Source organism: Macaca mulatta, chromosome 7, assembly GCF_049350105.2.
Source record: "Macaca mulatta isolate MMU2019108-1 chromosome 7, T2T-MMU8v2.0, whole genome shotgun sequence".
Taxonomy (NCBI): Eukaryota; Metazoa; Chordata; class Mammalia; order Primates; family Cercopithecidae; genus Macaca; species Macaca mulatta.
In genome coordinates, this window is record NC_133412.1 from 94,004,761 (window position 1) to 94,013,090 (window position 8,330).

The 8,330-nt window shown below is 42.7% G+C and overlaps 1 pseudogene; it reads left to right on the forward strand.

The window, feature by feature from the left end:
* Positions 1-5,856: 5,856 nt before the first annotated feature.
* Positions 5,857-7,454, forward strand: LOC706311 (SWI/SNF-related matrix-associated actin-dependent regulator of chromatin subfamily E member 1-like; annotated as a pseudogene).
* Positions 7,455-8,330: the final 876 nt, after the last annotated feature.

An 8,330-nucleotide genomic window follows, 5' to 3' on the forward strand; every position in this document is an offset into this window, starting at 1 on the left:
GCAACCTACCACCTAACAGTATCGACAGAGACATACGTGTTATGTAAGCGTTACTAAACAGGCCTTCAGAGAGGCTGTAGATGGCTCATTGGGTCAGCTATAAAATTGGCTCTGTGAAATCAGCACTAGCCAGGCAATAACGTGAGTAATTAAGGTAACAAGGGCTGAGAGTGTGGAGGGGTGAAGGTGGTATAAGACTGCATGTGGGATCCTCCATCAACAGGAGAGTCTCTTCATCATCCACAAAGCTGACCATCATTTCCAGAGAACAAAATTACCCTGGACTCAGGGGATGTTGCGGCCAGCAGGGAAGGAACGAAGTGAGTGAGGCTTTGTGAAAATGTCTTTTCTATTTAGAGAGTGAATAAGGCTATGAATGCATCACCTAAACACCACGCTCTCCTCTGCCCCATTGGCTCCTCTACCACATGTCTTCCCAAGTTACCTCTGGGCGCTGAGCCAGTTAAGCACCCCGTGCTCTTGGGTGAAGACTCTCAGTTACAAAGACTTTGAAGCCAACAGATGTGGCTGAGTAAGACAAAAAAGGTCAAAAGTGAGCTGCCTCCTCCTGCCCTGAGGAGAGTAAGTGAATAACACACCTGTGAAAAGTGTTGGAAGAATTTGGAAGAGGAAAGAGCTGGATTGAGCAGGCAAAGATTCTGACTAATTCCAATGGCATAATTTCCAGAATCATCAAACAAACTGGGCAGGAGAAGATTCTGGACATATGTATAACTAAATTTAGTTGTCAGGCAGGGAATGAGGCACTATTTGTGTTGATAGAATACTGTGACTAGTGACAAGAAAAAAGCTTTTAGAAATGCCCAAAGAGGTAACACGCCCTAATAAAATTGAGACACAAAATATAAGTGCAAATTTGAACACAGAACGTTAGCAATTGCTTTTAGAGCACGTGGAATGCAATTATGTGACTCATTTCAAGTCACTTAGATGTAACATTCAGCTATCCTTAATCTAACAGCTGCCATTGTATAATAAATCCCACTATTGTAGAATGTGGGCAGCCCTAGATTTGGGTTGCAAATGTCTTTGGTGCCATTGGTGACAAAGGCCAATTCGACTTCAAGGCAAATTAGAGGAATTCAGATAAATGACTGTAAAATTCCCAGAGTGGAAATAATTTGCAGGCACTTTAAGAAAATAGAGGCCGGGCACGGTGGCTCAAGCCTGTAATCCCAGCACTTTGGGAGGCCGAGATGGGCGGATCACGAGGTCAGGAGATCGAGACCATCCTGGCTAACACAGTGAAACCCTGCCTCTACTAAAAAATACAAAAAACTAGCCGAGCGAGGTGGCGGGCGCCTGTAGTCCCAGCTTCTCGGGAGGCTGAGGCAGGAGAATGGCATGAACCCGGGAGGCGGAGCTTGCAGTGAGCCGAGATCGCGCCACTGCACTCCAGCCTGGGCGACAGAGCGAGACTCCGTCTCAAAAAAAAAAAAAAAAAAAAAAAAAAAAAAGAAAATAGAAAGGTGGTCATTAAGAGTGGAGTAGAATTTTGAGACCCAGCTTCCCATCTTCTTTCTTTGGTGGGCTGTTTCAATTTAGGTAACAGGTCTGCAAGTATCTCTCTGATTAAAAGAACAAAAGAAGAGAAAAACAGGAATGTGTGCAATGCTCAGGACAATGTGGATGAGGCAGGAAGTGTACCCTGGGATGGAGTGGTGGGATGGGATGGGGTAGGGTGTTGGGTAATACAGTGGATAGCTGGTCAGAGCCTCCAGATTTATCACTTGCTTTAAACCCACTCTCTCCCTCTTCTGCTCCCCTTTCCTCTTTCATCTCTCTTCTCCAATCTGCACTAAATTCAAAATTCTTCAGAATTTAGAGTGCCTCAGGGAAAGGATTATGGAGAAATGGGCATCTCTGACAGTTGTTCAAAGGATGCTGCAATTACCACTATTTCTATTGGCTGTAGTTTGTACCTGTGAATGAAATGTAGGAGGAAAACTTGAAGGTGATCTTATCATATCGGAATGGATTATGGAGTGGAGTGCATAAGAATGAGAGCAAATGCCTGGGGCCTGTGGATGAGGGAGGCATAGGGAAGAAGCTCTATGTATACCCTCCTCCCTGGGATACCACAGTGAGAGCACACTTGGATATGAAGGGCAGGCAGCCAAGGAAAGCAGCCAGTGAGACTCCTTGAGCAACAGTGATCCCAAATAATTGTTCTTAAACAGTAGGCTGCCTTGCCCAAGGTTCACAGGAGAAGCTTGTTATACGTGCAGATTCCAGGTCCCAACCCACAGAAAATTTGATCCAATAGGTCTATAGCTTGGCCCCAAAGCCTGGTGATTCTGAATGAGACAGGAGGTCTCTGAACCTCACTCTGAGAAACACTAAACCATGGGGTACTTGCAGGAGCACACGGATCTTCCTGAGCCACATATACATGTCTCTTCCCAGCTTGCTAGACTTGTCTGTGTCCTGGGAAATCAGCCTGTGGGTAGGATGGTCATCCTGGACACGCTCTTCCCTCCAGAAGACATATCTGTGGTTCACAATTTCCAGAAATCTGGGTTACTACCTGATGATAATCTAACACCAGAGCATTTCCTCCTTCAAAGTTGCTTCAGATGGCCTTCAGCAAACCATGTAATTCTAGCAAAGCGCCTGGCTTGATGTCAGAGCTGCTGCTGTGGGGGTCAGAACGCAAGTCTTCCATAGAAGCACAACGAAGACAAAGCCAGACTCGTTGTGTTCATAGACTGAGTCTGGGGATCAGAGCCTGCCACTGGCTTTAGTCTCTCACGTTGTCAGAGGTGCGGGGCAGCCCCACTCCCTGCGAGCTCCTCACACTGATCTTGTGCTGGTGGGAGCCACCCCAGAGCCACCTTTTCCCCTGGCAGCCCAGCAGCTCACCACTGGGGAGGAGGATGCATTCACTGATTAAAGTTTAAAAGGCAGGTGAGGAAGTGGGACTAATTAGCCCCACGAAGGCCCATTAAAGTGTTTGAAAAGTTACTAGCATCTCTGAGAGTCTACCCATGAGGAAACAAGGGGCTGGGAAACTGGGAATGAGGGGAATAGATCCACACAGATCCCTGCAAATATGCTGAGCACTCGCCCCAAAACACTACTCCACCTTCACCCTAAACTTAACTCTTACGTGATTATCTGTATTTCCTCGACACTGGAAAACCAGGTTTTTCTTTTTTCTGTGCCAGTTACCCAATGTACATTTGTGCTGTAGATGAGAGCTGAGGACCTTCCTGCCCTTCAAGATTATAGTAAAGTTAGAGGCATGTTATGTGGTTCCCAAATATTTGGGAACTTTCTAGGTATCTTTCTGTTATTGATTTCTAATGTAAAAGTATATAGTCAGAAAATACATTGTGTATGACTTGATACTTTTGAATTTATTGAGATTTACTTTAAGGCCCAGAATAGGACCCATCTTGGTGAATGTTCTATGTCCACTTGAAAGGAAACTATCTTCTGTTTTGTCGAGTGGAGTGTTCCATCTGTAACTGCCAATTAGGTCAAGTTGGTTGGTATTGTCGTCCAAGTCTTTCTAATCTGCTGTTAATCTCATCCAGAGTATGTTTTCATATCAGACATTGTAGGTTTCATCTACAGAAGTTTGTTTTCAGTCTCTTTTTATATCTTCCTGTCTTTACATTTTTTGTACATATGGAATACCATTATAACTTTAATGTACAGTACAGTTTTGAAATCGGACAACTTGTTGTCAAATCCCTGCTTAACAATTTGTTAGCTAGGTAACATCTAGAAAGTTTATTAACTTTGCTAATACTCAGTTTTCTCACCTGTAAAATGTGGATGATAATAGTACCTGCCTCACATACCTGCTAAGACTGAATTTAATAAGACAACATATGTAATGATCCCCACAATAAATATTTCTTATTACTGCTTAACAAAGCACCCTAAAACTTAACGTTTTAAACCAATCACATATTTGCTCAAATATCTGTAATCTTGGCTGGGCTCAGCTGAGTGGTTAGACTGCTGATGTCACCTGAATTTATTCATGTGGCTACAGTCATCTAGAGCCTCAATTAGGGCTGGATGGTTCAGTATGGCTTCACTCACATGCTTCAGCGTGAGGGGCTGGAATAGCTGGAGGCAAGCTAGACCTTTCCCTTCATAGTATCTTCAGCAGAATTATCAGACTTTTCATCACATGGTGGCTCAGGGCTCAAAGAGAGATATAGAAGCTTCCAAGCATCTTAAGGCTGGACTCTGGAACTCTTCAAGATTATAATAAAATCAGAGGCATCTTATGTAGTTTCCAAATATTTGGGAATTTTCTAGGGATTTTCTGTTATTCATTTTTAATTTAATAGCATGTGGTCAGAGAATACACTTTGTATGACTTGATACTTTCAAATTTATTGAGACTTATTTTAAGGCCCAGAATATGATCTGTCTTGGTGAATGTTCTATGTCCACTTGAATGTTCTATTTCAACTTGAAATGTTGAGTGGAATGTTTTATCTATAACTTTCCAATTAGCTCTATAACAACCAATTAGGTCAAATTGGTGGATATTGTTGTTGAAGTCTACTACATCCTTTCTAAATCTGCTGTTAATCTCATCCAGTGTGCGTTTTCACATCAGACATTGTAATTTTCATCTACAGAAGTCACCAGTGTCACTTGCGCTGCATTCTACTGGTCAAAGAAAGTCAAATGGGCAGCACAGATGCAAGGGGGAAAGAAAATAGACTCTATCTCTTGATGGTGGCAATGGCATGTATGCATAGGATTGTGAAGAACTGTTAGCCACAAGAGTGTCAGTCAGAAGAATCGCCATGTTTGCGAAAGATTTAGCATAATAGATCACAGTTGATCATAGTAAATATTAGCTATCATTATTCTTGAGTTTATATAAACTTGGAGTTGAAGATGTAGCCAAAAGGGCATGAACATAGGTAGGAACTGAACTTAAACAAAAAAAAAAAGCCCAAAGTGAGACAAGGAAAAATATTTGTGTTTGGGTTTCTTTCTTTTTTTTTTTTTTTTTTTCTCACTTTTTTTTTTCTTTTTTTTTTTTTTGTTTTGAGGCAGAGTCTTGCTCTGTCAGCCAGACTGGAGTGCAGTGGCATGATCTCAGCTCACTGCAACCTCTACTTCCCGGGCTCAAGCGATTCTCCTGCCTCAGCCTCCTGAGTAGCTGGGATTACAAGCATGTGCCACCACGCCCGGCTAATTTTTGTATTTTTAGTAGAGACAGGGTTTCACCATGTTGGCCAGGCTGGTCTTCAACTCCTGAGCTCAGGTGATCCGCCCACCTTGGCCTCCCAACGTGCTGGGATTACAGGCATGAGCCACTGCGCCCGGCCTCTGTTTGGGTTTCTTAAGAAGGCCTGGAGGAGAAAATAAAAAAAGAGGAGTGAAGGGAGAAAAATGATAAAGAGAAAGAGAAGAAAAGAGAAATCTTATAATCGAATTTACCTACGGGAGACTTTAACTTCCGGCCAAGACGGAGTCATGGGGACCAAATTTACCCCCCTACCTAAAACCACATCAAAAATTAAAAAGAAAATAACTTAAAAATACATAAAACAGTTTTTGGGATATCAGACATGACACAGTGAAAGACAATGACCCCAAAAGGTGGGAAACAAATGAGGTGAACACAACAGTTGCCCCAGCTTACTGCCTTTGGAGAGTTTCCAGACCACAGGGCAGAGAGGGCGGACTGAGATGGATCCTGGAGGACACTCTGACTTGAGAAGGAGCTGGTACTTTGGAAAGATCTATGGGGCCAATGTTCCTATGACAGAGTACTAGACAGAGAAATTTCCATAAAGGGAGAACCCCAGAGGGCCCTCTCTCAAGTATTCATAAGAGTAGTGATGAGAGGACAAAGGGAAGCGAAGCCGGAGCTGCGGGTGCTTTTTCTGCCTGCAGTGTCTCAGATTCATTCTTAGGAACTGAGAATTTAATCTTCTAAAATGTCAAAAAGACCACCTTATGCCCCACCTCCCACCCCAGCTCCTGCAAAACAAATGCCCAGCACACCAGCGTTTGTGCGATACAGTCCATACAGTCATCTCGCCCACAACAACTACAGGCTGGGAGCGAACCCGGGTGCCAACAGCCGGGTCAGGCATCCTCTGGTATTATGATTCCAAAACCACCAAAGCCACCAGATAAGCTGCCGATATCCTACATGAGGTACAGCAGAAAGGTCTGGGACCAAGTCACGGCTTCCAACCCTGACCTCAAGTTGTGGGAGATTGGCAAGATGATTGGTGGCACGTGGCGAGATCTCACTGATGAAGAAAAACAAGAATATTTAAACGAATACAAAGCAGAAAAGATAGAGTACAATGAATCTATGAAGGCCTGTCATAATTCCCCCGTGTACCTTGCTTACATAAATGCAAAAAGTTGTGCAGAAGCTGCTTTAGAGGAAGAAAGTCAACAGAGATGGTCTCGCATAGAGAAAGGAGAACCTTACATGAGCATTCAGGCTGCTGAAGATCCAGGTGATTATGAATGATGGCTTTTCAATGACGCATACAGCCACTGCCTGTTTCCAGAGAAACCACAGCCTCGTCAATGAAATCCTTAGTGACAGTGTGGTGCTAGACATTTGGTCAGTTGTCACAACTGCTAGAATGCAGGTCCTCAAACGACAGATCCAGTCCTTAATGGTTCATCAGTGAAAACTAGAAGCTGAACTTCTTCTAATAGAGGAACAATACCAGAGGAAGAGGAGGAAATTCCTGGAACGCACAGATTCATTTAGCAATAACTTAAAAGGTTGTGCGATCTGAAGGTAGAAGTGGATATGGAGAAAATTGCAGCTGAGATTGCACAGGCAGAGGAACAGGCCCGGAAAAGGCAGGAGGAAAGGGAGGAGGCGGCAGACCAAGCTAAGCACCTCTAAGTTTTCTACTTTATTTACTTCCTGTCTCCTAACATTTGTAAAGCTTTTGTCTGGTCAGGTATGTCTATGTTCTTTTACTCCACAGTTTAACTGGCTACATTTTTACTTTATACCAAGTTCTCTTCAAACACTAAAATTCTCCAACAGAGTGCCCCTTCCTAGTGTGAATGAGGTTCCTAAAGGTACTCAGACCATAATCCACATGTTATATGTAACAATTAACTGGTCAATCATTTCTACATAATACATTTAGCTGAATTCTCCTAATAAATAAAAAGGTCAACTGTCAGCAGGAATGATTCCATTCCAACAAGGTGGAGAAACAGGGGCATGTTTCTCCAACATTCCAATGGAGACAGAGGAGACATACCTTGAAGAAATGACAGAGAGCCAACAGAATGGTGAAGAAAGCACATCTACTCCTTAAGACAAGGAGAGTGGGCAGGAGGGGATCGACAGTATGACAGAGGAAGGAAACAGTGATAGTAACACTGGCTCGGAGAGCAACAGCGCAACAGTGGAGGAGTCACCAACAGATCCCATACCAGAAGATGAGAAAAAAGAATAAATGTTGCCTTGTTTTATGTGTTCTAAATACTTTTTGAAATGAAAAAAAAAATGTTTTTTGGTTAAAAAAAAAAAAAAGAGTAGGGGTGAGTACATCATATGGAGAAACTACCCAAGGACAGGGAAGGAACAACCTGAAAATACCAGAGGCAACATTGCCCAGTGCTTACAGAGGGCCAATTACAGTGCCGGTTCTACCAGCTGGACAGGAAAAGCTCATAACTCATGGGGGTTTGGGTGTTCCAGAAGTTATTTCCTCAGTATTGCGGAATAATTAGCCCTAGAATGACCCTGCTGTGGACCTGCCTAACAAATCGTGAAGGCAAGACCAAAAGGCTCAGACTGTTGCCAAATAATTTTAACTGCGTTCCAGAACCAAAGACACTTATAGGATTATAAAAATATCCACCACTCAACAAGATAATATTCACAATCTCTAGCATCTGAAAAAAGATTATTTAGATTTGTAAAGAGACAGGAAAACATGACCCATGAAAAGAAAAATAATCGACCAACTGAAACTGACCCAGAAATGACACAGACGTTAGAGTTAGTACAGAAGCACATTAAAACAGTTATTATAATTGTATTCCATATGTACAAAAAATAAGCAAAGACAAGAAGATATAAAAAGAGACTGAAAACAAACTTCTGTAGATGAAACCTACAATGTCTGATATGAAAACATACTCTGGATGAGATTAACAGCAGATTAGAAAGACTTGGACGACAATACCAACCAACTTGACCTAATTGGCAGTTACAGATGGAACACTCCACTCGACAAAACAGAAGATAGTTTCCTTTCAAGTGGACATAGAACATTCACCAAGATGGGTCCTATTCTGGGCCTTAAAGTAAATCTCAATAAATTCAA